The sequence below is a fragment of the Grammomys surdaster genome, unplaced genomic scaffold (genome assembly GCF_004785775.1).
Source record: "Grammomys surdaster isolate TR1022 unplaced genomic scaffold, NIH_TR_1.0 125789, whole genome shotgun sequence".
NCBI classification, from domain to species: Eukaryota; Metazoa; Chordata; class Mammalia; order Rodentia; family Muridae; genus Grammomys; species Grammomys surdaster.
The window spans coordinates 3,566,121-3,575,726 of NW_021620620.1; the positions used below are offsets into that span (position 1 = coordinate 3,566,121).

Sequence of the window (9,606 nt, forward strand, 5' to 3'; positions counted from 1 at the left end):
TGTCTGTGAGATTCATTCATTTTGCAAAGTGGATCAATCACTGTAATCTTTTTATTGCTAAGCTGACGTATATTGAATGTGTTTACCATTAGCTCTTTGACCATTACCTCTTGATGGACATTTGGGTTGCTTCTGTGTTTTAGCAAAAATGATACAACTATTATGAATGCACATGCATTATCTTTTTGAGAATCGAGTTCCTGGGTCATTTGGCACTTGTATATTTGACTTCTAAAAGTTATATATTTTAATTTTTTTTAATTTTTATTTTTTTATTTGATATTTTATTTATTTACATTTCAAATGTTATTCCCTTTCCCAGTTTCCCCACAGAAACCCCCTATGCCAATCCCCCTGTTTCTATGAGGGTGTTCCCCCACCCACCCACTCCCACCTCCCTGCCCTGGCATTCCCCTACACTGGGGCATTGAGCCTTCACAGAACCAAGGGCCTCTCCTCCCATTGATGCCCGACAAGGCCATCCTCTGCTATATATGCGGCTGGAGCCATGGGAACCCCCATGTGTACTCTTTGGTTAGTAGTTTAGTCCCTGGGAGCTCTGGGGAGCCTGGGGGTCTGGTTGGTTGATATTGTTGGTCTTCTATGGGTTGCAAACCCTTTCAGCTTCTTCAGTCCTTTCTCTAACTCCTCCATTGGGGACTCCATGCTCAGTCCAATGGGTTGGCTGTGAGCATCCACTTCTGTATTTGTCAGGCTCTGGCAGAGTCTCTCAGGAGACAGCTATATCAGGCTCTGTCATCATACACTTCTTGGTATCTGCATTAGTGTCTGGATTTGGCAACTATATATAGGATGGATCCCCAGGTGGGACAGTCTCTGGATGGCCTTTCCTTCAGTCTCTGCTCCACACTTTGTCTCCGTATTTCCTCTCATGAGTATTTTGTTCCTCACTCTAAGAAGCACTGAAGCATCCACACTTTGGTCTTCCTTCTTCTTGAGCTTCATGTGGTCTGTGAATTGTATCTTGGGTATTCATTCCGAGCTTTTGGGCTAATATCCATTTATCAGCGAGTGCCTACCATGTGTGTTCTTTTGTGACTGGGTTACCTCACTCAGAATGATATTTTCTAGTTCCATCCATTTGCCTAAGAATTTTATGAAGTCATTGTTTTTAATAGCTGAGTAGTACTCCATTGTATAAATGTACCACATTTTCTGTGTCCATTCTGTATCCTCTGTTGCAGGACATCTGGGCTCTTTCCAGCTTCTGGATATTATAAATATGGCTGCTATGAACATAGTGGAGTATGTGCCATATTTTTATTCTTTGAGAATTCCATGCATATACACAGATCCACAAGGTTGGTCACCTTGTGAGGAACTGCTAGGGCGTTTACAAAAGCCATGGTGTCAACACATTCATACCAGGTGTAGGCGAGGAGGGGAAGCCCAGACACCGTAGTGTGGTTGGAATTTACCTGTCTCTGCTAACTAACAATGTTGAGTACTTTTCCACGCACTTTTTTTGTCATTTGTGAATTTGGGGATAAAGAAGTGTGCATTCAAGATTTTCACTTGTTTATTGATGAGTTGTCTATATTCACAATTAGTGTGCGTATGTAAGCATGTATGTACTATCGTATACAAGTAATGGCCAGAGAACAACTTTTGAAAGTCAATCTCTCTTTCCACTCTGGGTTCTAGGGACTGAATTCAGAATGCAAGAGCTTCTACCTCAGAGCCACCTCCCTGGCATAAGTTGTTTATCTTCTGATTATCAGTTTGTTCAGAAACAAACTTTTGCTTCTCCTCCTCTTTCTCTTCCTTCTCCTCTTCTTCCTCCTCTCCCAGCTGACCCCTCCCTCTTCTTTCTCCCCTCCTTTTCTTTCTTGTCCCTTCCCCTTCCTCTTCTTCCTCTTCCTTAAAGGGCTTGGAACCCATAACTCTGTGCATGCTAGGCCAGTTCTCTACCACTGTACCACCCTGCCCAACCCCCCGGGGATACCTGTATATGTTCTGGTACTTCAGTGATCGATTACATGTATTTTCCTTTTCTAATAGTGTCTTCTTTTAGTCAGGAGAAAACTTGGATTTGGATGAAGCCAGATGCACTAGTTTCTCTCTTCTAGCTTATTTTTCTTGAGCAGAAATTGATATTTCTGTTTCCTTCTGTGAGAATTATGATTTTATTTTTATAGTTTATGCCTAAAACCAATATAAACACTGTCGAAGTTCCAATGTGATTCTTCACAGAAACATACAAAAATCTTGAAGTTCATCTGGATACAGAAGACTTGAATTTTCATCAAAGCTGGCAAATAAAAGTCCTTATTATGCCAAATTTTAAGATATTATTACAAAGTCACAGTAACTGACATGAAACAGACACAACATCCAGTATAACACAATAGAGAGCTTAGAGTGAAGCCAGACAGACTAGGTGGTCTCTGTAAGTGGTGCCTTGATTTATTTTCATTATGGATAGCTATGCTGTTGAAAGAGCCTTAGTATGCCCCCCGCCATACACCATTCCCTTTGAAGCCACCTCCTCTCTATATTGTCTCTTGTTATCCTAGATTTCCTGGTACTCCTTTGATAGGCCCCTAACCTAGTTGAGTTTTTATTACTGTGATAAAACACCAGGACCAAAAGCAACTTGGGAGAAGAAATGATTTATTTGGCATATATGTTATAGTTCATCAGCAGGGGAAGTCAAGTCAAGAAATCAAGGCAGGAATCTGGATGCAGGAACTGAAGCAGAGAGCATAGAGGAACGCTCTTTACTGGCTTATTTGCCTGCTTTCTTGTACACTTAATTGCCAGCCACCACCCACAGTGGGCTGGGCCCTTCCACAGCAATCAGTAAACAAGAAAATGCCCCATAGCCTTGTCCACAAGGCCAATCTGATGGGGTACATTTTCTCAATTTGGATTCCCTCTTATTAGATGACTCTAGCTTGTACCAAGACAAAAATCTAAGCCACATAGACACCATTTCTAGCAGGGCCACATGAACGTCAAGAGAGTGTAAAGGCATTCAAGAGTTAAAACAAAGCTTCAGCTGTCCTACTTTCCCCAAAGAAAAACCATTCATCCAGAACACATGTGTCCTTGTTCATGGTGCTGTAGTTCCAGGGCGTGTGAACAATGTCTATGAACTTGGCAAAGACAGATGGGATGTTAATGCTGCATAGTGCTAGGCCCAGGGGCTGTTTAAAGAGGACTGAGTCTCTGAAGAGAGAAAACTTGAAGTCTTTGCAGTGAAACACCACCAACAAACCCAGGTTACAGAGAAGAATATATACCCTGACTCCAAAGCTTTAACAACAACAACAACATAACAACAAGAACCACAACATAACAACATAACAACAACAACAATGACCAAACATATACTATGGCAAAACAGTGGGAAGACAATGCTCACATACTTGTCAGCTGTTACGACAGTAGCCATTTTAATCTTATTTCCTAATCCTTACATTTATATAATATGCAAAATGAATATGCTTTATTTTGTAAGTCAGCTGAAGTTACAGATGCGCTCTGCCACGCCCAGCATTTACATGGGTGCTGGGGATCCAAACTTAAGTGCTCATGCTTGTACACAAAGCACTACCTACTGCTCCATGTCTGCAGCCTCCAGGGGTTAGGCTTGTTTTCACAGGCTCAGAACACTTACATTAGTCTAGAACACACACAATGCCTGTTTACACCGAACTACTGAATAGATCATGAGATGTATCAAATATCTGTATTAGAAACAGTTCATATCACAACACACTGTAGCCTGTGTTGTTCTCTTCATGACTGATAGGAAGTTCTACTTCCAGTTGCTGCTTAGCATCATGGGAGAGGATTAGGACACACTTCTCTAGCTTTGGATGAGATTTAATCCCTGAACTGCTTGTAAGGCTTCTGTTGAACTCACACTGCTTTTGCATAGCTGTGAAACTGAACAATTGTAAGTTGGAGCATAAAGTTGAAAACCATCTGCATATAATTTATAGGTGGAATAAACTCTAAAGCACATGCTGCAACTTTTAAAAATACTCATACCATTTTAGAGAAATTAGGGTGAGAACACAATTCCTCCCACACTGCTTATCAACAGTGTTTCTTTCCTTCTGTAGACCCAAGAGCATTTCGAAGCTTTCTCCTTTAGCTTCAAGGATGTCCTTGGAATTCCTAGTGCAAGTCCACTGGAGACGATTGACCTCAGCTTTCACTTATCTGAAATAGCTGTTTTATGCTAAGTTTTCTTCACTGGCTATAGAACTGTGAGAATGGGTTAACTTTGTTGCTGTTGCTATTTTCTTTTCAGGAGGTTAAAGACATCTTTCCACTGTCTTCTTTTCAGAGTTTTTATTTCCTATGATTTTAAACACTAACTCTTTATGAATTTCATACATGATTGGCAGTGCATCTCCAACGTATTCATCCCCCCCCCAGCTCTTCCTGGATACAGTCCACATTTCCTTCTTGTGTTCCTGTCATTTCTTTTATCTTTCTTTCTTATTTTTAATAGCTGAGTCTGGTTAGTGCCACCCATGTCCTGTGGGATCAGCCACTGGAGCATGGCCAACTTACCGAGGACCACACAGCCCAAGATAACGGACTCTCACTCCTCTAGCCACTGTTGACTGTCAGTAGCATCATGGAAGAGGGAAAGGAGAGGAAAGGTTGTTAGAGTCAGAAGTCATGGATGACAGGGTCTTTGGACAGGACAGGACTGATGAACTCATTAGCCAACAGCAGCTTCAGGTGCATGCAGAAGAGTTGCTTAAAGTCAAGTCAGCGAGCATTCTCTCATGGATAGAGGAGGGGCATCTGAGCCTCCATCGTCTTCTGACTTCTGATGTTTCTGATATAGCATTAGCTGAAGTTCCATCAAGCTGTTCTCTTTGTTTCTTTTTTGCCCACTGCTGGTTGGGTAATGTTATTTTTGATTTTCAGGACTTTGACCATGAAGAGCCTAAATGTGTTTTATTCCACGTGGCAATGCCCACCTCTGGAAGGAGTCTCTGTTCTCAGAGGTGGGTGGCTCCTGCATGGAGCCTGAGTTGTTTGCTGAGCCCAACTGTGAAACTTCCCCCGTAGGAAATGTTGGAGTTATGGGAACGTGCTTAGAGTGTTGTAAAGGCATGGAGCTGCAACATCGAATCAGAGCTTCCTCTCTGCCCTTTGTAAATGCGTGGACCCTGCCCTTTCCCCTACTGACCCACATTGTCCTGTGGGCCACCTGAGCAGAGCATTATTTGCATGAATGAAGTCTCCCTGCTCCCATACCTTAATTAACCATTTGGAAAAGGCAAGCAGTTTAGATTCAGTTCCTAGAGATTTGAAATTGATCCTCGGGGAGGTGAGGGTTAGGATGGGGAGCCACATGGACCAGAGCCTGCTGGGCACACAGCTAGTAAACAGCAGAGACAGAATTCAGACATGGGTGCCAGGCTGTACTTTCCCTTCTGTTCCTCAGTCCCACCTGGCTCTGCTTGACCACCAAACACACAGTCCCAGGGGACCTTTTGTGAAATCCGAGTTGTCCTGCCAGTCATTGGTGAAGCAGCTCTGTCATTGGCTCAGGATGGGAAGGGCAGGCATCTGCTGACTTCCCACTTCTGCTTTCTCCAGGAAATGAAGAGAAACCCAGCACAAGTGATTCATAATGAAACACTGTTGTTGATGGCTGCCATGCGAGGCCGGGTCTCGGTCTGTTCCCCTGAGCTGAGCCATTGGAGGCTGGAGATGGAAGCACCGTGTGACATCCGCAGACTTTGACTGCCAACCCTACAGGTACGTACTCCTGCTCTTGGACAAGAGATTAGCCAGGTGGGGGCTGTTTGTTGTGGTAGAATACCCAACTGCCTCCTGTAAAGACAACTGTGGAGCACATGTGTCACCACCGGTACCTAGTCTGAACCTCAGGGTGGCAGAGAGGAGGGATGAGTGTCAGGAGGTAAGTGGTGAAGGAGGTCTTTGTAGTCAGTGCCTCTCAACGCCCTTGTTGCCGGAGGGCTTTGTCACTTGTGAGCTTTGCTGAGCTGACTAGGCACTAGTTCATTCCTCACTCTCTGGCCATGGGTCAAGTCCCTTCTTTAGGCACTGCTGAAACATGGGAGTCTGCCACAGCTGGGGCAAACTAACTCTGGCTTGTGCCGCTGTCAAGGTATAGAGGGGGGCACTGACTGAGACAATCCCCTCTTAGCCCTGGTGTGGCTTCTGAAGGGTGGACTACCCACCCTGGCCTTCAGGGTGGCTGGGCAGACCTGGTCTTGCCATTAGCCTGCCCCACCCTTGCCTGCCCCAGGATCTGGTAAGTAGAAGTCTCTTAAGATGGCATTTCTTCACCTGAGTTGTCATACCCAACCTTTGAATGCCAACATTTCTGTATAAACAGGGACATCTGGCTCATTTAAGGTTGATTCTTTTCTCCTTCAAAACTCAACCTTCAAGAACCTAATCCTTTGTCCCAGTCTCTCTGAAGTGATAACTGGGCATCATGTACTACCTTTCTAGGGAATATTTCTAATATAATTGTTTGTATTTCTATCTACTTAACTGTTCAATGAACACTCAAAACTGGTAAAGGGATAATGAACAGTCGGGGGCCCGTGGTGTCCTGTTCAGTGACATAAAGTTGGTTGGTGGTCAATGTGCAAGAAGGACAGGGAAGGCTTACATCGGCTGAGAGGACACTGAAGGGGCCCAGGACAGCACTGTGGTTTCTGAGGATTGCTCTTAAAAGCCTTCTGGAAGGCTTAGAGGCCAGTGTGGTGCCTTGGGGTGAAGGGTGTGCTGGGGACAAGCCAGAGAGTTGGTTGTGGGCTCAAGTGTGGGACATTTTTTTTTTGTCTGTCCATCCTGGGTGTCTGGTATAAACTCCTATGAGCCTGAAAGAGTTTTCTTAAATAAAAAAATATTTTATTATCTTGTATGTATAGGTGTTTGGCCTGCATACCCCTCTGGGCATTACCTGGATGCAGTGCCCACAGAAGTCAGAAGAGGGCATTAGACACTCTCGGGCTGGGGTTACAGATGGCTGTGAGTTCCCAATGTGAGTGCTAGAATTGAATCCTAGCCCTCTAAGAAGCATCCAGTGCTCTAAACAGTTGAGCCATTCCCCACCCCAGAGGCATATTTAACACTGAGTAGATGGAGGATCAGTTTAGAAAAGGTACAGAGAGCAGAGGGCTAAGAATAACTAGATCCCATGTGCTGACACCGTAGTTTGGTTGTTAAAGAGCACTGCCATTTTGAGGTCCTTTGTGCACCCACCCTTCTTTTCTGCAGAAGAAGTTGTCATCCCAGCTTTGGGATTATTGTTCCCTTGTTTTTATTTCTGATTCCTCCAATATCTCTAAATTATTTAATAAATGCCTGGTAGTTGAATGAGAATACCCTCCATAGGCTCATATATTTTCATACTTGGTCCCTAATTGGTGGAAATGTTTGGGAAGGATTAGGAGGTATGGCCTTGTTGGAGAAGGTGAGTTGCTGGGGGTGGGCTTTGAGGTTTCAAAAGTCTCCTCCCTCTGTTTCTAGTATGGGTGTCTCTCTTTGCCTCCTGGTTGTGATTTTAGACTCTCAGCTGTTCCTACCACTATTCCTTCGCTCTGACATTATGGATTCTAATCCTTTTAACCTGTAAGTCCTAAAATAAATGCTTTCTTTTGTAAGTTGTCTTGGTCATGGTGTTTTATCACAGCAATGGAAAAGTAGCCAAAACTATACATGGCTTTATTTTATACATTCTTGAACTTAGCCTGAAGTTAAGTACACACACACACACACACACACACACACACTCACACACACACACTGTACTTACTGTATGCATGAGTGTGTGCATATGTGTGCAGGTGCACATATCTGTACATGCACACGTAGAGGGAAGACTTTGATATCAGATGTTTTTCTCTATTGTTCTACATCTCTATCTTTGAATCAAGGTCTCTGAACCTAGAACATGCCCCTTGGATAGATTGGTTGACCAGTAAGCCCAGGGAATCGGCCTCCCTTTATCTCCCAGATCCAGGGATGCAGATCTGTGCTGCTGTGCTAGCCTTTATGTGGGAGCTAGGAAACAGAACTCAGCTCAGCATGTTTACACAGCAGGCAATTTTGCCCTCTGTACCATCTCTCCAGCATGAATTAAACATAATTGAAGATTTGCTTAATTGTCTCAAAGATGTGTTTTTGAAATGTGTTTGTATTGCTGCAAACCCCTTTAATTTGTTAATATCTAATTCTATGTAACATTTGTTACACGGACATACTTCTCTGAGAGCCTGCTGATAGGCAGGTGAGGTATTTCTAATTGTTTTTGTCCTATTACAAGCAATGATACTATGGCTATTCCTTTACAGCATGCTAGCCTATATGTAATAATTTCTCCAAAGTATATATTCTAGAAATTGAATTGGGTCATAGGCAAACTTCAGCCTTAGTGTGTGCTCTGAAGATTGGTTCCAAGACACCCCTTACACTTGTCTGCAGATGTTCAAGTCCATTCTACAAACTGGCACAGTATATGCATGTCATCTACATATAACGTTCCCCTCCAGCTGAATCCACAGGTGTGGAGCCTCAGACCTACCATGCGGATCAGTTTACTGAACCATCAGCAGCAACATAGCTGCTTCTCTTCCACCCTTTCACCAAGATTTCATTGTAACAATATTTTAAAGTTCACTTCAGCCTTTCATTTTTCAGTCCTTTATCCAGCTGAAAATTAATTTTCTCCTGTTCAGTGTGGGTTAAAAAATTTTTCTTGTTTTTGAACTTTATTTTTTGAGATTTTTGTACATAGATCACTCTCACATTCCCTTCAAACTCCTGTCTCCTCCTTTCCAAAATCCATGCCCTCTTCTTTGTTTATAATTGCTATATATGTATGAGCACACGAGCGCGCGCGCAAACACACACACACACACACACACAGAACCGACTTAGTACATTTAATGTTGCTCATGTGAACATGTGCCCAGGGTTGACACTTAAGATTGGTGACATCCTATGAGAGAGCGCATGCCTGAAGGAAACTGTTCGCAAACCGTTGACCACCTATAGCTCTTGTTGTAGGGTTGGAACCATGTGGAGTTGCCCCTCTCTTTGTTGGCATGTCTGCTGGTGTTGCCACCAGGCTGGTCCCACTCAGGCAATCTTACTGTTCAGATTCATGTGTGTGTTTCCTTATCATGTCTAGGGGACACTATACAGCACAGGCGCCCTCGCCTCTGCCTCTTACAATCTTCCCACCCTCTCTTCGTGATATCCCCTGAGCTTTCAGCCTTCCTAGGCTGCGTTGTAGATGTATCAGTTGGCATGGGACACCTCATGGTCCCTTATCTTCTGCATTTTGAACGGTGATAGATTTCTGTAATGATCTTTGCTGAAAAAAGCAGCTCCTTGATGAGGGGCAAGAGCTGCTCTTATCTGTGGGTATAAATATAAGTGTTTAGACCTTAGTTAGAAATCGTACTGCCTTAAGAAATGACCGTAGTTTAGCTGCTTTTTTCATTATATCAAATTCCAGATAAGCATCTATGCAGTTTTACAGCAGTGTCCTAGATGAACATCTATGCAGTGTTGCAGTGCTGTCCTAGATGAGCATCTATGCAGTGTTGCAGCAGTGTCCTAGAT

General features: G+C 43.5%; 1 protein-coding gene across 2 annotated transcripts in view; it reads left to right on the forward strand.

Annotated features, from left to right (window-relative positions):
• The first annotated feature begins 5,619 nt into the window (after positions 1–5,619).
• Positions 5,620–9,606, forward strand: part of Wdfy4 (WDFY family member 4) — a 233,960-nt gene continuing 229,973 nt past the window's right edge. For both annotated transcript variants that reach the window (XM_028789147.1, XM_028789149.1), the window contains exon 1: positions 5,620–5,757. The gene's annotated coding sequence lies outside the window, so the exon portion shown is untranslated. The remainder of the gene's footprint in view (positions 5,758–9,606) is intronic.